The following is a 22,214-nucleotide window of genomic DNA, read 5'->3' as shown; positions in this document are numbered from 1 at the left end:
AATATGGACTATAGAATAAATGATGCTTGTTAGAAAGATTTCTGACTGCCTACACTTTTTTTTCAAAGTATTTGATTGTATCAGTCATTTAAAATTAAAATTCCTGTGGTTATGGAGGCACCTAGTGGCAAGCTGCACTTTTATGTATAAAATAACTGATCATCAGTTATCAGAAATCTCTATTTTTTTTCATGCAGTGAACTCTATACTCTTACTTACATAACAAACACTCAGCTGTGTAAAATGAAGTCTAAAACAAAGCAACATCATGAAATAACAATTGAATATAATACACTGGCAATTCCACTGACACCCCCTCCCTCCAAGCTGACATTTGTTTACATGAGCTGAGAAGTAGACTTTGAAAATAAAACTTTTTTATCCTGTATACCCTGTCACAGCCCAATACTCTCTCAGCGGGTTCTTTTAGACGTTCCACATGAGGGCTTAATGTTTAATATCAAATGTACTTACTTGAAGATATTTAATGCTATATCGGATTTTGACTTGGAGTGATACAATGAAGTGAAAATGCAATACAAGCACAACATAGCAATTGCAACATACAGCAGGATCACAATACAAACATGTTTTTTATTTCTGGTCTCTATATGCTCACTGTCATGGTGCTGGGCATCCCCAATCACCAGTAGGGAATATATAACACACGCACTTTTTTTCCATGCCTCCACCAGAGAAGGAGCAAGCAGGGACAGATTGCCAATTATGTCAAAGCTGTGCTCAGATACAGTGAAGAGAAGGCCATCTGGAAAACAGTTTTATCTCCTTCATCCCAAGCTGTGCAACACAAAACATGCAAGAGTTACAAAGGTCGGGAGATGAACAGCTTTTCGTTTACAAAAGTCTCCTAAAACATAGTACCTTGGCCATGCAGCCAAAGGAAGAGATTTTCAGCAGCAATTGCTTAACTTTGGTGTATCCCTGTGATGTAGGAATATTCTTCTGATGTAGGAATATTCTAGGAATACTATTATAGATAAGAGTCCTTTTAGTATCCTAAACAGTACAAAGGAACTCTGTCAATGAGGCAGCATTGTTTATTTTTCTCTTATTGCAATTCACAGAAATTATTTTTTTCTGGTCAATGACCACCAGATTTCCACAGAAACTATTCACATATTTATGACATTTTGATGATACCAAGCTGAGTTTTGTGGTCACCATGCTAGAGGGAAGGGATGCCATCCAGAGGACCCTTGACAGACTGAAGAGGTGGGCCTGTGAAAACAACATGAAGTTCAGTGAGGCCAAGTGCAAGGTCCTGCACCTGGGCCAAGACAATCCCAAACATAGACACTGGGCAATGAGAGGATTGAGAGCAGCCCTGCAGAGAAGGGCTTTGGGGTATTAGTTGATGAGAAGCTCTAAATGAGTCAGCCATGTGCACTTGCAGCCCAGAAAGCCAACCATATCCTGGACTGCAGCAAAGCAGCATGGCCAGCAGGATGAGGGAGGAGAGTCTCCCCCTCTGCTCTGCTCTTGTGAGAACCCACCTGGAGCCCTGCATTCAGCTGTGGGGCACCCAGCACAAGAAGGACATGGATCAGTTGGAGTTAGTCCAGAGGAGGGCCACAAGGATGATCAAAGGGCTGGAGCACCTCTGCTATGAAGACAGGCTGATAGGGTGTTTGGAGAAAAAAGAAGACTCCGGGGAAACCTCACTGGGGCCTTCCAGTACCTGAAGGGGGCCTAAAGGAAAGATAAGGAGGGACTCTTTATCAGAGAGTGTAGCAATACAAAAAGGGGTAACGATTATAAACTAAAAAGGTAGGTTTAGATTAGACATTAGAAATAAATTCTTTGCTATGAGGGTGGTGAGGCACTGGCACAGGTTATCCAGAGAAGCTGTGGCTGCCCCATCCCTGCAAGTGTTCAAAGCCAGGCTGGATGGGACTTCAAGCAACCTGGTCTGGTGGGAGGTGTACCTGCCCATGGCAGGGAGTTTGGAATTAGACCATCTTTAAGGTCCCTTCCAACTTGAACCATTCCACAGTTCTGTATTTAGATCTTATAAACTATTCCCTTATTTTAACAAGTAATCATTTCTTATGAACAGAGAATACCACAGGTTTTAGGGTTTGTTTCTTCTGTTCAAAGTCTATCTGCAGATTTCCAATAAGCCTCCTAATCTATCTTCTTTAAGGCTTTCTAACTGATCAGTTGCCCAGATCTTTCTGCCAGTTTTCCCCTTTCCTTATTTCTGCCCAAGACCCATAAGAAGAAAACACCCAGGTCTTTTTCAGGCAAGCAGTCTTGCTAGGCTTTCATTCTACAGAGCAAAATTCCAAGGTTTCCTGTAGAGGTATTGCATATGGATTATTTACTTGCTCCTCACAGAGTCCCTGGCTCAAAGTTCTGGCCTGAAGATTATTTGGTGGTACATTCTGGGTTCCAAACACACTCACACTTCAATTATTAACATTTTACCAACAGGTCTCCAGCTGCACATATACCTCATATTCTACCCATACCATTACAGCACTAATTCATCAATATCAGCTTGACTAATCTTTCTGTTTGTTTTTGTTTGTTTGTTTTTGCTGCTGTTGCTGTTTTGTTTGTTTCCTGTTTTTATTTGTTTGTTTTAATTTACTTAGATATATCCAGCAGCAAGCAATGTGTCCACTTCAGCTATACTGCATTGTGTAGATCCTGAATGTAATCTTGAAAGCAGGTAATATGCACTTCATTTGCTCTCTAAAGAATCAGAGAAACAAGAAATGTAGATTCTTTTCTATAGAAATACAGCACAGTATTACTGTATTTAAGACCATTAAAGACAAGATAAACTCACAGTTTAAATCCAGATAGACCTCTATCATATGATCTTGTATTAGCATGTCCAGGGTCCACCTCTAAAGCCAGAGGCTTCCCTAGGACACAGTAACCAACTCCCAGCAGCCATAGAGCTCTGATAACTCAACCTGCTCGTCACAAGCAGGAAGAAGCATCTAGCAGGGGCCCTATTCTCAACAGACTAATCCTACTATCTTCATTTACTTCATGTAACTCAGCCACCAACATCATTTTGCCTAACAACTCCTATCAGCTGGATCTCATCATCAGTTATATAGAAAGTTCACTGAACTCATTACAGAGAGCAGATAAGAATCACTTGCTCATCTACATGACATGATACAGAAATTCTGTGCAACTATGGCACTCCTTCATAAATTTCTCTCTACGTGAAACTGCACATTTTCACACCTCCCTTAAGCCTGTATAAGTCTTTTCATCAAAAAGCTAGCAGCATTTATCTATGCATAGGAAACATTGTTTCTTTTGTTCAGATTATTCTATCAAAACAAGGATCTTCTCCTTATGCCCTTCATGAGCAAAGCCGTTGTGCAGACTGCCATGTTAGCTATGTTCGCACCATCACTCAGCTACTGCTTTTTATCATTGCCAGAGCAAGTCTTGTATTTCCCCTTAGAGGGTTCATTAACTCAGAGGCAGGGGAACCTAATTCCAGCTATCACTCATCTTACTTAAACTTCTGCCAAAAAAAATCATCAAGCTTTTGCCATTTAAATTAATTATCATTTAACTGTTAGCCTAATTAACAGCAATAGAAGCAATCTATAGCCAGAAGAAGAAATGACATTTCAGCTTTCATACTTTCCTTTCCGGGCTGAGCTAAGCATTGCCCACAAAAAGCCTGTCCCATGCCAAAATGTGTTTCAGAATAACACAGTCCACTCAACAAGGGTTGTCTATATAATCTTAAAATAAGTCTTGACAGTTTCCTCAGTGTTCTACAAGGGCCCAGTCTCCAGTCTCTCTTTTGCTTCCCTTTTCCCACCAACACAGACCTTTTCTATTCAGAAAATATGCAAAGTCCTTTAGCTTATAAACCTATCTGCCTGTCTTCTCCTTAATGCACCATTTCCTTCTGGTGCTGTGCATGCATAGAAAAAGTGTGGATTCAGAAAAAGTCTGGATCTGAATACAGAGAACAAACTTGCAAAGATTGAAAAGTATTATTTCAGAGAAGAAGTAGGAAATATGAACTAAGATCACATTGGTTTAAGCATGTTGTGGGAAGAGAAGAAGAAAACCATACAGTCAACAGTACCACCTAGGCGTGGAAAATTCCTAATTAAAGATGCTGTCCCAAGTGAATTTTCAGTAAAGGCAGACTAATGAAGGATTACTAAACTGACACGGACCTATTTTATTGAAAGAGGATTAGAAATATCAGGGTGGCTAAAGGGTATACTCATATCTAGAGAAGAAAAGTCCACAGTCAGTCATGAAAAGGGTGTGTATGTGTTTGACTGAAGAAGAATTTCCTTTAGATTTCTTTTTTTTTTTTTTCCCAAAAATATATATATATTGTTATAATCTGTTTAAAACTTAGACTCCCAGAACGATTGTTACTGGATTGTAAACGAGGACAACATGACAGGAGCTGCCTAAATTTGAAACCACTTAAGATGTTCCCAGGACAATTTTTTTTTCCTTTTTTCTTTTTTTTTTTTACTGTTTTTGTTTTTGTTTGATTTCATTTGTTTTGTTGTGTTTGTTGTTTGTTTTGTTTTTAAATTAATGTCAGAATTTCTCTTGACTAAATCTGCCGCTAAACTTTCTCCCCATTAAGGTCACAGGTTGGGAAAGAATCTGCTCAAAGAGAGTGAAGTTAACATGTTAACCTCCAGGTCTTTAATTTGCTAACATTTAAATACATCCCTACATGTTTTCCTAACTATAATAAAGGGAACTATTTAAAAAGTGTTAAACTTGTATATGTCCTTGTAGTGTTAGAATTTATGCTACTGTGTGAAAGCTATAAAGTGTAAATGGAATTACAGTGTTCATAGATGCTACAAGAGCAACACATAGCTTTAACTTAAAAATATCCTAGAAAGAAAAAAAAAAAATACTTTATTAAGGATACATTTTTCACCAATTTAGATGGAAAAGTTTAGTTGGAAAAATTTAGTTGGAAAGCCAATGTGAGAAAAAATAAGTTATTTTTTACAGTAAATATTACATTTTCAAGGAAAAGTAAACAAACCAGTTTTCAGTTTTTAAAAATGAGTATTTATATACATTTTTCTTTGTTCATTTTCAAATCATTTTGAAATAAAGAAAACCTCAAAGTTACACGCTTGTTTTTTTTTTTTTTGAAATATATTGTTTCACCATCAAACAAAATTGTAACAAGTCTTAAAGTCTGTAACAGCCAAAGCCCTGGATCCTGCAAATATTTATGTACATGCTTACAGTTACAGCATTTGGCTATTATTGTTGACTTTGATAAACCTTTTCAATATCCAAGATTTTCTGTCTACACAAAGTACATATTTCAGTGTGTGTATTTAAACTGCCTCTCCTCACATTTTTAAATTTGCTGTCTCTGTCCCATGTTGATCTTTATAATTCTGAAGCTGTTTGTTTCACTTTGCTCCTCCCCCATTTCAAAAAAAAAAAAAAAAAAAAGTAAATCAGAGAAGTAGCTGGCAAACAAAAGATAACTTCTCCAGTATTGATGATAGTCTAAGACTGCTGCTACCAGCAACACCAGCAGGATTGAAAAATGTGCTTGTAAATAAATTCAGCTGTCTGATTATTCTGTCTCTGGTCTAAAGCTACAGCCTCCTTAGTTATTTATAAAATAAATGCAAAACCAAAAAGAAAGTTTTTTTTTCCCACTTTTACAGTAATCTATAGAGTTAAGAAAATTAGTACATGCCTTTAACATTTTTAAGAAAACAAATATATATCAGACAGCATATTTCATGTATCTCACATGAAAATTATAACAAAACAACTAGTATGCTGATTTCCAGAAAATAATGACAATAATATCCCAACTGCCCACTTAAACTCAACTTTGTCAAGATTCTTTTATTAACCAACAAAGAAAGAGCACACATACAGTAGGGTTCATAATCAATACAGAATTACAAACACTGTATTTTAGTTTAGTCTTTATTAACATAGTTACTAAAGCAAGAATTGACGAAGTTTTGTTATATCAATTTTTCTCATAGTTTAGTATTAGTTTTCCTCCATAGCCATTGCTGTTCTCAGTTCCAGTTTTACAGTTTGTTCTGAGATGAGAAACACCATACAACATAAGTTAACAAAAGAACTTGCAAATCTTTGGAAAAAAGCTTCAAGCTGAAGCTAAAAACATGAGAGGAACTAAACTGACATTTTAATATTTGATACAATTCTATTTCTTTTTTATTCTTGGTATGACATGCAAATTCCTTACAGATATGGACCAAAGATTGTCAGTTTAAATATATAAGATCAAAATTATAAAGGTTTAACAGTAAGAACATTAACTCTTTTTAAAGACTCTTCCTTACTAACATTCCATTTAAAGACTGTTCACTACTTCAGCACTGAGAAGCCTGTCCTTTGAAAAGTTTTTTAATTGGTCAGTGCAAAAGTAGTTGGGAAAAAAAATAGCTATGAGAGTATTCTGTATACACCGTAGTCTGTATTCTTTGCTACTCAAGTTATCAGTTCGTTGCTTATCTTCTCAGTATCCATTTGACTTCTGTGTAACAATAATAGCACTTCTCTAGAGATTCACAGAAATGGTTGGATTTGTCTTCTTCGGTAAAGACTGATTTATTTTTTATTTTTATATTTTATTCTATTTCTTTTAACCTGAATGATTTGTGGTGCATGTCTTGTTTTGAGACAGAAGGGATATCATAACTGTCTCACCTGTGCCAGTGAATGCTTTTTCAGAAAGGAATGTCTGAGCACTACCCATTTATTTTATTAAAGCTCTTCATGGATTTTTTATGGGACAGGAAGTTGTCAGGTAGGATCATGAACCTTATTGCAAATATTGTCAATGGATCTCATGAGAGCATTGGTTAAAAAAAAAAAAAAATAGGAACTTGTACAGCTGTAGAAAGTCAGTTGAGCTCAGGTTACAAAATGATAATAATTAGATGTTTATTTTAATCAGTGGATCCACATATACACTTTAGAACCTGAGCATAAAACTAGAGTTGACTGAGACCAGATTAAATCCACTGGTTTACTCCATTGAGATGAACAGAGTCCTAGTAGCAGTATTTAGAGTCCTATCCTCAGGAGCTTTGATCTATAGGTGCCTAACCTTTTTCAGTGGAGATGCAGGCTCCAGTACAGTAAATTGAAACCAACAGGCAGTTGCCTTGCTCTGTAAGTTGCCTGCTGTATGCTTTAAGCCTGGTCTGCGATGCTAATTAGTAAGCACTGGTACCTGCACAAAATAAAAAAAAAGCAGTCTGGAAAACCCATGGATACTTCCTCAGCGCTGTAGCTAGTATAGCTGGGATATGCTAAAGAGATTTAACCTCCAAGCTGGTATGATTACAGCAAACACCCACAGGGAAGAAGCAAGCGTCCTAGTTCTTCATTTGCTGGATGCAAAGTTGAAACAGGGTAAGCACTTTTCAAAATAGTCAAGGAATATATGTTATTTTTTCAAAATGTATTACAGTGACTTGGGGATAAAAATAAAATAAATAAATAAATAATAAATAAATAAAAATAAATAAAAATAAATAAAATGTTCTGCTTATTCATTCAGGCTTAAAATTGTCTATTTTATCTGGAGTATTATATCCACACAGAAATTGTAGGGGGGGGAAGAAGAAGGGGCAGAGAAGGTTTTTCTTTTTATTTATTTCAGTACCATTTGACAATTCACTGAGCTGTTGTTTTGTTGTTTTTGTTCTGTTGTGTTTTTTTTTTTTCTTATGCACTAGACTTTGCAGACCATGTCAAGGTAACTTGCAGACAACTCATTTTTTATTTAAGAAATGTATGCTTTTGTCTGAAGTTTAGTCTGAATCAAATTTTATATAGTGCCAGCTTTGGTTTCATTTCATTTGGAATCTGGCAGAAAAGAAGTCACAGAGGGGAAAACAACAAAACCCACATTCCTTGTTTATGTCCTTTCCCCGAGCCACAGTTGAGGCAGACTATGAATTAATTATGAGTCTATATGAAGCCAATATCTTGGTGACTGAAGTTTTTATATGTTTTGATGTTTTATTACAATAAATTCAGTGATTGTATTTTCCTTGGGTTTGCTTACATTCAGAGTTGCAAAGATCTATGCATGTGTGTTTTTTTTTTTGTTGTTGTTTTGTTTTGTTTTTCTAAACAGATAAGTTATCTGAATGTAGTTAATTTTAGTGCTAAATATGTTCTTTTGGTACATATTCAAGTAGTTTCTTGGGGAAGGGAAAAAAAAATGAAGAAGATTTAATACCAAAGGGGAATACTGAATAGCTTATTTAGGTCTAAGAACTGCTATTCCCCTGCAGGTCCAAACGAGCTGTGGGAATTAATACTTTCTTTATCTCTGGAAATAAATACAGACCTGTGACATTAATTATGGATGTGTCTTTATGGAAAGTATGGATCAAAACAGTTTATTCACAAATAATTATACAGCAAACGTATTCAGTACTGTCCCAGAAACAGATGTAAATCACTTTATAACATCACAAAAAGCAGTAAATAATTAGAAGGTTACTCTCAGAGAGTTACATAAATCATTGAATAAATGATCATAGTGCTAAAATGTTTATTACAAAATAGTAAAATACCAGAAACCTTTGTGCAAGAACTCAAATACAGGTTACATCCTCAGGATACAAGTCTATTTAAAAGAATTGACACAGAATGTTTTCAACAGTCCTGTACTTGTCTCACAATGCTCTTCAAATAATCTTCTAAAAGAGACCATTAAAAGATGTAAAATGAGAATATTATGTGGGAAATTAAGTCATGTCTCTGCAACACCAGAAACTGTGCAAATGCTTGGATTGTCTATCACGTCTAATATAATAAGTTTCCTATGCGTGGACACCAATATTGCAACTCTCTGCACAGACGTTCAGCAGATACAGCACAGCTGCGAGGCCAAGGCTCCGATTTACCAAGAATATTGTTGCTAAGCTGAAAGTAACTTTGTAAGCTAAAGACAGTCCAGATAATAAAAGTAAAAACAAAGTGTAGCTGTTGAAATAGTGAGTGCCTCAAAGATTCAGGAGAAAAAATGCTCACATCAAAAGGTATAAAGCTATAAAGCTCTTAAGCTGTGTATATCCTCTTTCCCTGTGCATGGTAAAAGACCTCAGACAAAAGTGACCTAGTGAGCTGGGTTATAGACAGTATCCTACTGCACACAGCGTAGGACTTCAAGGCTTAACAAGTCTTTGGGTTTTATGTAAGTCACCAGTGTAAAATTTGATAGCCTGTCATACTGAGGAGGTAGGACTACATGATTTAGACATCCCTTCTGAGCTTCATGAGTATAAGACTCTCCCAAGAAAAGGATAGCTTTGATTTTAAAGACAGGCAGTAATGTCATTAGAATGCCTCAATATGAACAGCAGCACCTTGCCCAGGCTAGCAAGGATGAGGGCCCAGAATAGCTTTATGAACACCTGAGATATCAATACAGGACTCTGCTTGACAGAGGTCTGAAAGAACACTAGGCTGAGTGCCTTGACTGTCTGAAGCAAAGAAAATTTTTTAACCATCCTTAAAATGTACTTGGATATTAATTTCTAAAAGCAGAAGGAGTGTGCCAGCTTCAGCCCACAAAAATACAGCCTAGCTAAGGCTTATGCTGTGATATTTTGTATTTTTGAAAAAAAAAAAAAAAAATCTTCCTTGGTGAGGAATTTAATTTCATCAAGAAGGAGCTTTGAAAAGCACAAATTAACCATCTACAAATTGCAAATTTCAAATTCATCTGAATTCAGAAAGTGACTTAGAAGTGAGCTAGACAAAATTTTATATGAAAGCATTTTTAGAATTGTTGAAATAGGACAGTAATGAGTTCAGTGATTTAAGAGTAAAAGTATTAACATGAGTGTAAAAAGATTCAAAGCAGAAAAAAAATTCGAGAATAAGATGCCATTGGGAAGGGCTAGCTTGTAACCTATACCTCCCTACTTGATGGGCAGCCACTGGACTGGCAGACACTCCCTTAACTGGATGTTGTGAGTATATTCGTGCTTAGCATTCTAGCTCATTTATCATAGCTAGCTGTTGTGTGCAGTCACCAATAAACAATTGATGCATTCTACAAACTGCATATTTTCTGGTTTCAAAGACTTTCTGTGACTGGTGAAAGATCCCAAAGGGGCTCCAAGTGGGTAAGAAGCAGGCTGAGGGAGGTGATTGTGCCCCTTTACTGTCCCCTTCTGAGGCCTCACTTGGAGTACTGCGTCCAGGTCTGGGGCCCCAGCATGAGAAAGATGTGGATCTTAAGCAGGTCCAGAGGAGGGCCACAAAGTTGATTAGAGGGCTGGAGCACCTCTCCTATGAAGAAAGGCTGAGAGAGCTGGGGATGTTCAGCCTAAAGAAGAGAAGGCTCCAGGGTGACCTCACTGAAACCTTTCAGTGCCTGAAGGGGGCTTATAGAAAAGATGGGGAACAACTCTTTCCTCAATCAGATAATGACATGATGAAGGGGGATGGTTTTAAACTAAAAGAGGAGAGATTTAGATTATAGGTTAGGAGGACATTCTTCCCTCAGAGGGTGGTGAGGCACTGAAACCAGTTGCCCAGAGGTTGTGGATGCCCCATCCCTGGAGGTGTTTAAGAGCAGGTTAGATGAGGCACTGAGCAACCTGGTCTAGTGGGTGGTGTCCCTGCCCATGGCAGAGGGGTTGGAACTAGATGATCTTTGAGGCCCCTTCCAACCCGATCTATTCTATGATTCTATGTTATGATACTTTCTCCTTCAACAGTCACACTTTGAAAATCGAGTGGTCAGCTCTTATTTGTCCTTTCAAAGACTGCTGAGAAGAGTCAGGTGACTATTCTCAGGATAAGACTCTGCTTTTTGAATTTCAAGCAGACAGAACCACATCTTTTGTGAAAGTCTGTGCAGTCCCAAAACTTCATGGAGGAAACAGAGATTAGATGTTGTATTTACTGCTTCTGACCAGAAACAGATCAACTGGTAGATTCCAGATGATCTTGTGATGGTTTTGGATTCATTTTCTCAAGTTCTAGTTTTCCCAATACATAAAGGCTCTAATCAGCCTCCATAATCTTCTCTGGAGGCCACTGAGTTTAGGATTTTTAGTGAAATTATAGACAAACACAAGCTGTTGCAGGACTGAAGCCTAACCTATTTTCTGAGGTAGAACAACTGATTTATTTCAAGGACAAGCCATCAACTCTAGGACAAATATACACAGCAAACATTAAAATCCATATAGATAAAAACGTGTTGAGCCTAATTAAGTTCTCTTGCTTCAAACTTCAAAACCATGAAGGCAAAATTTAAAAAATAAATTTAAAAAATAAAAATACCCACCTCTTTATTCCATGGAAATCTTAAATATTTATTACAAACTGCTAGGACTGAATCACTTGGGAAATCAATAATTAATTAGCAGAAATGCTTCTGATCTCTTTTAAATATCAAAGGTTTTTAATAATTACTTTACAAATCCAGATCAGCACAAGTCATGAAGGCTTTAAACATTGTGGGAGGTGGAAACAAGCTAAGAACTTGAGAATTATAGAATTTATAAAAATTGATTCAAATACATTTTGGTCTTATAGTTCTTGTTATGAAGGAGAGTAATACTATAAATGTCATGTAGCATCAATCATCTGATGCTCACTGGAGATAACAGCAAAGTTTCTCACAGCCTTAATGATCCAGAGCCAGATCTATAGAAAGTTTACACTATTGATGGTCTACAGTTCAGGTATCATTAACAGTGCTTCAAAGCAAGTGAGCTAGCAGCTGACATCAGAAAGCAAGCTTACTTTTGAATCTTATATAAAATACATTAAAGGTTTTTTAAGTACCATTTTATGTAAACAAATGAGTAAAAATCTAGAGAACCAAGGGCAATTGTTCAAAAAAAAAAAAGTATATATGTATTTTTCTTCACAATGGCCTGAAAAAAAAAAAATGCAATAAAGCTCTCAGCATGTATTCTTAAAGAAAAGTGAATTGTTTCAATGGAAATGTCAATGCTAACCAGTTATGATTATGAAAAAATGTATAAAGAGTGCATTTAAATTAGATGGCATTACTTAAACCCTCAGTCTGACTACTGTCTGCAAGGGCATACAAGAAGAATGTTTTTAACTTTATGCAAAAAGCAGCAGTTTTACTCTTAATTCATTAGGTTGCTATATAAATGTTGTGAAATCCTATGTTACACTTTATGAAACATATTTACATGAAGAATCACAACATAAAAAACATTTGAGTAGAAAATCTTATCCAAGCTTACATGTTTTTATTATACATAAGCAAGTATAATTCCCACTATTGTCCCATTGGCCGAAGACAGAGAACAAATTGCAAATAACTGAATGGTTTATTGTCAAGCATGCTAATCCTGATACATACAATACAGCAATTTAAAAAAGAAAAAAGAAATAATAATAATCCTGAGAAACAGTAAAGGCAGTAATCTATAACATACATTGATTTGCACCAAGGACAAACAGATGCTGAAAAACTAAAAGAATGAGCTACTGACAGAGCGTGAAGGATTCCTTGAAGAAGATACTAATGACAAGTCTAGCATCCCCCTGTGTCATTCTACAAATATAGTATCAGTACAATAAGCATTAGGAAATAAATAAATAAATAAATAAACACTGTTACTTGTCAATAATATGAACACAGCTCATTTCATTAAATTTTAATTACTCTTGGCCCCCAAGCATGAATACAGAGGTCCATAACGTTTACCAGGTAAACCCAGACTTGAACTGAAAAGACACTTGACACCATTTATATTCTTACCAATGAAAGAGTTTAAAACAGAGATTTCCTATCTTTTATATGACAGAAGAAATTCCACTAAAAGTACTTGTGTTTCATGGGCAACAGATGTTATTAACAACTAAAAATAATTTAAAATTTAATTAAAAATAACATTTTAAGAATATAAGTGTTTTAGTAAGTCTGGCAGGCTATGACTGTTTAAAGGTGAGGAGAGAGCAGGGAGTTCTGAAGAGCATTTGAGGGAGAAAAAAAATAATTTTGAGTATTTGCCTTCCAGAATAAATACCTTACCCACTTCACCATACCAATGCTGTGTAACATCATAAATCCTGCATCACTCCCAGCATCCTTATAATTATTTAAGGAAGTATCTCTTCAGTTCATCTCAGATGCTAATCCCCCAGAAACTAATAGTTTATTCACCAATGAATACATCCTCACTGGCAATACTATATTCAGTATTCACCTTCATCTTTCATTAAACCCCATTTAGTTATATGCTTGTATTCATTCACATCAACAAGATTGTATTAAGTATTTTTCATTTTTATTTTTATTTTTAATTATATTTCTACTGGAGAAAAAAAAAGTACTTTTGGAATTCAAGTAGATATTTTTGGTGCGTTGATATAACTGGAATATATTACTATTAATTAATAGTATTAATTATATTAATATTAATATATTAATTATATTAATATACATACCATTGTATATTATATGGTATAATAATATGATTAATGTTATATATAACCATATATAACCACAATGTTATTATGGTTAATATTATATATATCATTAACTACCACTTGCGCATATTACACATTCTGCTCACAAGTATTATGTGAGTTTGGGATTGTCCTGTCCCAGATGCAGGACCTTGTACTTGGTCTTGTTGAACCTCGTGGGGTTTGCTCAGGCCCACCTCTCAAGCCTGTCAACATCCCCCAAGGTATCTCTATACCAGGGAAGACATTAAAATCCGGTGCTCTGGCCTGTGTTCCATAAATTTCCTTGTGTTCTTGTGATACTAGTTTTTTTTTTTTTTTTTTTTTTTTCTGACACCCAACAGCATGAGCAGACTTCTGAAAAGGCAGATATTCCTCAGATAAATCATAAATAGCTGTAAGTTCAGTGTTAAGTTTACCTTTGATGTGCGCTTACTTAGCAAATCTGACACATTAAACCTACTCAGCATGCGATAATGACTCTCTTAGAAATTCTGAAGTTTAGCTATCCTAGCCTGTGAACACCTCCCATCAGTGCCACAGTCGGAATATCCGAGAGGAATGAAATAGCTGGAGAAAGAAAAAAGGACTGGTAGCAAATGCCTAATCCTGTGTTAAGATACTGAAATGCAGAAGTCTGGGGATTTATTTTAGCCTCAACATTTGAGTATTTGCCACTTTTATCAAAAAATCTTTTTACTGTCAAAACATACCTCATTACAAAGGTATCCAATTATATGTTATTTCTTTTCTTGCAAGAGAGGCAAAAGCATTTCTCTCTCCTCTCTTTCATTACACATGAGGAGTTTGAATTTGTACCTAATACTTGGCTTTTATCTACACTCTTTCATGCAAAGAACGCAAGGTGTTAATAAATAGTTATGCATAAATTAGATTTTATGCCTTAGTCCACCCTCTTTAGTTAAGAAGTGAATACAATCAGTTGGGGTAGCTGGCGTAGATTTGGTCTGGGTGTTTCTTAGGAAGAAGAAAAAAAAGAGAACTAGGCAAAAACAGCTGGGTAGAAAAATCAATCCTGGACATCGCTGTAAGCAGTCATGCAGGATGGCTCTAACTTTGATTCCTCAGGAGAACCACAGCCTATGGCCCATCCTAGACCATAACTGACACTAACGAAGGAGAAAAGAACAAAGAGACTCCCTGCATCAACACATTTAACAAGCAGCATTTGCCAGCAGACTTCCTAGTGGATCCCCCACATAGCTACTATTTCTTGGTGAAGAAAGCTCACTCTGTCGTATTTACTTCCTGTTTTACAGGAATATGTAGACAGTACCTACCTGGTATAATGTGACTTACATCTTATGCCATATCTGCCTGTATTGCACCAAAGCAGCTGTACTGCATTGATTACTTCTTTACTAACTACTGCCTGTTTTCTTCACTCTGACAGATTTAGATTTCTCATTTCTTTCAATCTGTATTTTACAAAGGCTTAAACAGAAGTATCCTTTTAAAAAATATATATATATATATTAAACTTTCCCCATAATTCGCCAATGGTAACATTTCTATTCCCACTGCATCGTTTTGTCCACAGTGGATATCATGCAATGAAAATTAAAGTCATAATCTTCTTAAGCTCTGAAGTTTAATAATGGCATTCAGCTCATGAGCAATTCATTCTGAGAGCAAGTATGGAAACAAAAGTAATATAATTATGAAGATTGCTTATGAGACCTCAAGAGGTAGAACCTTGCAAGGCCTGAGAATTAAACCTCATAAAAGATATAGAAGAGTCTCACAGGAAAAGATCAGGCAAAGCCAGGGCAGACTGGCCACAGAAGAAATGTCTTGATTGCTGTTGAACTGCTTTCCTTTGGCAAAATGAAAATGATTTGTTATTTATTAAGTACTGACACAACGATGACTGCAGCTATTTATGAAAGGTTGGAAAAAGTGCAATAGCACTTCTTTCTCTACTTGAGTATGGAGTACCAAGGGCAGAGGATAGTGAGAAAGAATAAGACTTTGATCACTACTTAGTAACTCAAGTGAAATGATTATAATAGCAGGATTTATTTTAATTCAACGACCCAGAAGTGTAAAGCTACCTTCTGTTCTATTTTGCAGCTACACTCTATGATTTGTTCTAGTTTATAATCTTCTTTCAGGAAGAAACCAGCTCCCAAAAGAAATGGCCACATAAGTCTCATATTTTGTATTTTTGCTTTTGTCTTGTGCAAAGTAATGTTTCTAGCTGCCAAGAAACTTGAAGAACAAAAGTAGAACAAGAGTAAAACAAAATATCAAAGTTTCCATAAATCTTATGAAAAAAAATGGCTGGCAACTACAAAAGGAAAACCACAATAAATCCTCCTTTTACCTTATTCTCGCCCCTCTTTCCACATTGCAGTAGGTACTCAGTTATCGTGAGGCATCAGAGAACCCACAGAGTTCCTCTATCTCAGGACACATTTCCAGAAAAATCTCATTAAAAACCTCAAGTTGTTCCTCCTGTTCTTGTGCCAGCTTTTAAATTCCTAACATATAAAATCCACTTTTAGGCTAGAAACTGTCATTGTAAGCCTCTAGTCCAAACTCTGTAGCCATAAAATAACACGTTTGCATCAATTTCTCAACATTGTTTTTCCTCCTCCCCTCTTCTAGTTCTACAGTTCTTTCGCTGTTAGTACTCAACTTGTACATCTCAAAATTTTATCCATTTCTTGATCTTCTTTTACATGTCTTCCTCCTCCCGCTTTCCAGCTTTTTATCCCTCCCTACTTGACTGCACACTTCTAGCTTCATAACTCCCTTTAGCTGTCAGAGCAGCACATATCAAATATTTTTCTGATGAGAGGAACACAATCTAAATGGATTGACAATACATCATGGACACATTAGGGTGAGTCCAGAGGAGGGCTACGAGGATGATCAAGAGGGCTAGAGCACCTCCTATGAAGATAGGCTGAGAGAGCTGGGGATGTTCAGCCTGGAGAAGAGAAGGCTCCAGGGACACCTTATAGCAGCCTTCCAGTACCTAAAGGGGGCCTACAGGAAAGCTGGGGAGGAACACTTTGTCAAGAAGCGTAGGGATAGAACAAGGAGTAATGGGCTTAAACTAAAAGAGTGGAGATTTAGATCAAATATTTGGAAAAAGTTCTTTACTCAGAGGGTGGTGAGGCACTGGAACAGGTTGCCCAGAGAAGCTGTGGATGCCCCATCCCTGCAAGTATTCAAGGCCAGGTTGGATGGGGCTGTGAGCAACCAGGTCTAGTGGGAGGCATCCCTGCCATGGTGGAATTAGATGGTCTTTAAGGTCCCTTCCAACCCAAACCATTCTATGACTGTGATAAACCCCTGTATGCAAAGAGCAGACGCAGGCAGACAGTAGTGGAATGGGGTGGGTGATCACAACAGTCACCATTAGACCAAACACTTGAAATGTGCTATGCAATGAGGATGTAGAGGGAAGGATGTTCCTACTCTTTACAGGCAGAAAGCTAAATACAAAAGGTAATTCACAGTTTGCACTACTAAGAAAATGGAGGTACCTCCAGCTTCCGTACACAGAAGCTCTGCTGTTTTTCCTAGTATTTCATGTCTAGACATCCGTCAATTCAGCTCATTCTGAGGATTTTCCCCATTGCATTTTCACTGCACCTACCAGGAACCCAAGTGTATCTTCATATCTGGGGGCTGTGTAAAGCAGAAGTTGTCAAGGGGTCCAGGCAGTACATCACCTGAGCTACCCAGTGTTTTTTTTTTCCCCAGGACAAGATTTCTACAGCTATTTTGCTTCAAACCTCTCTCAAGTAACTTCTGTGACTCATGCTCTCCCATACCTAACAATTTAGTTATCTTGGTTACACTTAGAATAAGGTGACTACCTTATTTTTTTTTGTTCCAGTCTTGAGCCTAAACCTTCATCGCAACTTGGTCCTCAAATTTTGTAGAAGATTACACTGACACCTTACTTCCTCCCAGCCAGCCTAAATAATACCGCGCAATACCTCCACACCACTCCCCAGATTGCGCCTACACAGGTGACTGTAAACTGCTGCAGCTTTGTATCCTACCTGGAACTTTCTCTCTGTGTAATTTACAGCTCACAGTCCAGAGAAAACTCTCCTATTGATATCTGGACCAAAATAACTGTCCTCCCTGATGCCCACATGGAAAGGTTTAGCTCTTCTACATTTGCTTATAAATGAAAATCCTGGAGACAGGTGAGAGAGGAGGGACCAGAGAGCAGAAAACACTGCCTTACCTACCCATAACAGAACTGTGGTTTTACAAGGAAGATGCTATTTACCCAATCACTCTCATACTTCAGCAATTAAACATTATTCACCTGGATGAAAGTAAAATAAAATAGAATAAAAAAAGATAAAATAACATAAAATAATTTTTAGCAATGCATATGCACTACTTCCTCCCACACACACCACCACTACAAAGACGACAGAGAAGCTGAACAGGATTCTGCAGCTTCTCATGCTTCATTAACAAGGCAATTTGTTAAACTCTACAACCCTGATTGCAGGCCCTGTGTTTGCCAAGGTGTTGTTAATAAATTAATCAAAAAGAGTGAAGTCTGCACAGGAGTCACAGAGAAGTTAATTTGACTCCTCCTCATTTTCAATACTGATCATTTCTTGGGAAAGAAAAATAAAATCAGAAATTCAATACTGTTTCTGGAGACCTGGTTGAGTTTCGTGTTAGCAACTCATAGGACTGTTATTTTATTTAGTGGGTTTTATATTAGAGTTTTTTCCAGAGGTGACTCTCAGCTTCACCACATTGACATCCCTTTCCAGAACAGCATTCAGCAGGATATGCAATGCCTCTCCCTCAGAAGAAAGAGCTTCCCCTGACACTTGCTTTTAATTATATCTTGGAGACACGACTGAGCAGGCTATGACAGGCAGGCTCTCTCCTGGATATTACTCCTCCAGGAAGTGGTTGAAAGGTAAATTGGAAATACAACTTTTGTTGTTATCAAGCTATAAATACATGCAAAAGAATCAGTCCAACTTTAATGCTTTAGTAGCAAGCAATTTTTTTATGAGCATGTACTGGCAAGATGGATCAAGCAGGGAACTTGACAGAAGACAGCTGCTTAATCTGCCAGAAAAATGAATCTGGTTTAATCCAGGCTATTTGTTTTACAAGCAGCAAACAGCAATGCTGCAAAACCTGAGAGGCTAAACTGATCTCTCAGCGTTTGTCTTCTGTAGAAATTATTCATCTATGAAATCTAGGTTGTCTATCCATTTAAATGTCTTTCAGCGTTGACCACTGTAATATTAAACTCATTTTAAACTTTTTTTTTTTTGCTTCTATGACAAAAAGCTTTAAAAATTATTATTCCATGTTACAATGAGTTTTTTGTGTGTTTTTTTTTTTTTTTTTCCCCGCCCTGTAGGGTATATAGGCTTTGTATTTGCCTCCAGGAAACAGCTTACATTGTTTTTTCAGTGTTGAACTTGCAGCACAGCTTGCAGAGAGCCAGAATAAAGGCTGATTAAAAGTAAATAACAAAAGAAAAATAACAAAACCCCACAAACATTCAGCATTTCCACAGTGGCTGTGTGCTTAGTTTTTCAGGAAGCCTTCAGGACCCTTAAAAATGGAACATTTAAGCAAATGCCACAGGCACGTTTATAAAACTGGAATTAGCAATTTAAATGAAGAAAGTTATGTTACCAAGTCTTATCCTAAGCCATAGTGCTGACCAGTTATGCACCAGAAATAATTTCTTCATACCTCATACAGTCTGCACTAAAACCTCAGTTTCTGAGACACAGTTCTTTGTGAAACTAAGGGGCACATCCCCTTCTGCTTATTTTTTGCTCCTCTGGTGATGGTGTAATTGCAAGAGCCAAGGAGGGTCACACTGATGAAGAAGAGGACAGGTCTCTGTGGGGAAGACATTACCTCCACACCTCTCCCCAGTGGCTGCTGATGCAGTGTGCTCACGGAGTCCCAGACCAAATTTCAAGCTGTGCTCCTTCGAAGGAAGCCTGATTGCAGTACCACTGCCTGCCTGCCTCACAGGGCTCAGAAAAAAAGAGATAATGATAGGCATTGGGAAGAATAATCTGACCTACTAATGCACCTTACAGGTCTCTAAATTAACTGCAACCACAGAGGGAAAAAAGGACTTGGACGCTTCTCTGAACAACTCAATAACATTCTCTGCTCAATATCGGCATCGATCAAAAGGGCAAACAATGTTGGGATGCAAACAGAGTGATGTTGAAAACGATATTGAAAGAAGACACCGTCATATAAATCAATGAGAGAGCTTCCTCTGAACCACTGTTCTGAGCTGATCACTTCATCAAAAAAGGATGTGCCATAGGGTTTACAGAGAGAAAACAAAAATGAAGAAAGGCTTGGGAAAACATCGATTATGTGGAGAATGAAATCATTGGGACGGTTCAGCTTTGAGAGATACTGTTTAGGGTTCCATGAATAATTTGTTCACTAAATTCAACTTATGGGTACCTGGGAATTTTCCAACCACCCAGTTTTAGTAGAAAAAGTAAATTTGTCAAAACAGAAGTATTTTGCAGAAATGTATTGTTTCAGAAAAGGATTTCAAAGGAAATACAGACAAGGTTTCTGCCTGTCAAGGACTTTTCTCCCACAAGAAACATGCCTGACTTTCTCCAAGTAGGCTATCTACTATCCTAACTTTCAGATCTGTGTCATGGACCCCCTCAGACTTAGGGGACAATCATTTAAGTTCAAAACTCCAGGGCAAAGACGCCCTAGGGATGATCAAGATTTTGAAACTCAAAGTTTCTAGAGCTCTAGGAGCTTTGGCTCCAATACCACTGTGCTAAAAAGTTGGAAATGGATGAGCAGGAATGAAATTTACATTAAGAGTGATGGTTGTGGGGGCAGTGATGTGCAATCACTGTCTATGTGGGGCAGGTGAAAGGACACAGTAGTTCGTGTGATCCACTGTCCTGATAACAAAGATTTGTGAGACAAATTTCCTTTGGGGGTTCTTGGTAATGCATCTTTTCCCGAGAGCATTCTAATATGTACAATTATGACTTTCTACCCCCCTAATTTTAAGAACTCCCTATTTTTACCTTAAATCAAAGAAAACTGTAGAATTCTCCTATTCTCTGATAGCCATCTGTAGAAAGCTGCCCTCACAGAATTCAGGGAAACACAGGACACAGGAACAGTGGCCTTGTAAGATTCCTAAGAACGAAGACAGCAAAGTGCTCTGATTTCACAATAATGACAAGCAGACTTGGGGGAAGGAGGGAGAGAGGGAGAGGCGGACTTTTACTAAGTGAAATATTGGAATATAACCTTTTTGAAATGTCAGAATTTTTAACAGAATAAAAATACCAATTGTCTGTCTTCAGTGTAGTTACTTGTTTATAGAAAAAGGGCACATCATTTAGTGGAATTGAAAGTCAAGAAGTTGAAATGATTTCAAAAAAGAATACACTTAATACATTCAAAAAAAAAGAAAAAAAAAGAAAAAAAATATGGAACTCATAGTTCCAATTATACTAGGCTGGAGTAAAATATATTTGGAAGGAAAATAAAAATCAATCACTTCCCATGAGATTACCAAAGCCATGAGATTACCACTAAACAAAGAAACTTTCCAATGCAATTTACTCTTTATTTCTTTGCTTTGGAAATGTCTGCAGTTCCCCTAAGGATACCCCCTCTGTTCACTCTTGTAAACTGGTTATTGGGATATCTGGATTGGTAACCTTCCTGAAGAAAGCATGGTTTATGAATCCATAAAGCTTCAGTCATGTGGTGGTTTTGCCCTGCTGGGCAGCTGAACTCCACCACAGCTGCTCTCTCACTCCCTCTCCTCAGTGGAAGAGGAGAGAAAATACGATGGAATAGGCTCAGGTATTATATGGACAGGGAGAGGAGATCACTCACCAGTTATTGTCATAGGCAAAACAGACTCAGCATAGGGAGATAAATGTAATTTATTGCCTATCACTAGCAGACTACTGCAATGAGAAACTAAAAACTAAAAGCAGGGGAACAGGGAATGGGAGCTGTGGTCAGTCCCTGATGCTTCATCTCCACCGCTACTTCACGGTCCCTCTCTGCCCCTGCTCCACGTGGGGTCCCTCCTATAGGATGCTGTCCTTCCCAAACTGATCCTGCTTCCCACAGGCAGCAGCTCTTCAAGAACTGCTCCCACACGGCTCCGTACCATGAGGTCCATCTGTCAGGAGCAAACTGCTCCAGCACAGGTCCCCCACAGGCGGCAGCTCCCCCCAGACCCCCTGCTCCTGCGTGGGCTCCTCTCCATGGGCTGCAGCTCCGGCCCGGGGCCTGCTCCTGCGGGGGCTCTCCATGGGCCGCAGCCTCCTCCAGGCCACCTCCACCTGCTCCACCGGGGGCTCCTCCACGGGCTGCAGCGTGGAGATCTGCTCCGTGTGGGACCCATGGGCTGCAGGGGGACAGCCTGCTCCACCAGGGGCCTCTCCACAGGCCGCAGGGGAGCTTCTGCTCCATGCCTGGAGCGCCTCCTGCCCTCCTTCTGCACTGACCTGGGTGTCTGCAAGGCTGTTTCTCACTCCTCTCTTTCTTCTCCAGCTGCTGTTCCCCAGTGTGTGTTTTTTTGTTGTTGTTGTTTTTTTGTTTGTTTGTTTCCTATCTTAAAGATGCTCTCACAGAGGCACAAACAACATGACTTATTAGCTTGGCTCTGGCCAGCGGCCGGGCCCTTAGCTAACACAGGGCAGTTT

The 22,214-nt window shown here is 37.9% G+C and overlaps 1 long non-coding RNA gene across 1 annotated transcript; it reads right to left on the bottom strand.

Moving 5' to 3' along the window:
• Positions 1 to 694: 694 nt before the first annotated feature.
• Positions 695 to 4,886, bottom strand: LOC136790605 (uncharacterized). Its single transcript, XR_010830887.1, has 3 exons — positions 2,816 to 4,886; positions 1,515 to 1,710; positions 695 to 1,239 (listed from the first exon to the last, which is right to left on the bottom strand). It is a non-coding gene; the product is annotated as an uncharacterized lncRNA (long non-coding RNA).
• Between the last annotated feature and the right edge of the window lie 17,328 nt (positions 4,887 to 22,214).

This window comes from Anser cygnoides, chromosome 1 (genome assembly GCF_040182565.1).
Source record: "Anser cygnoides isolate HZ-2024a breed goose chromosome 1, Taihu_goose_T2T_genome, whole genome shotgun sequence".
Taxonomy (NCBI): Eukaryota; Metazoa; Chordata; class Aves; order Anseriformes; family Anatidae; genus Anser; species Anser cygnoides.
The sequence above is the reverse complement of the archived record's forward strand: the minus strand, read 5'-3'. Positions and strand labels throughout refer to the sequence as shown.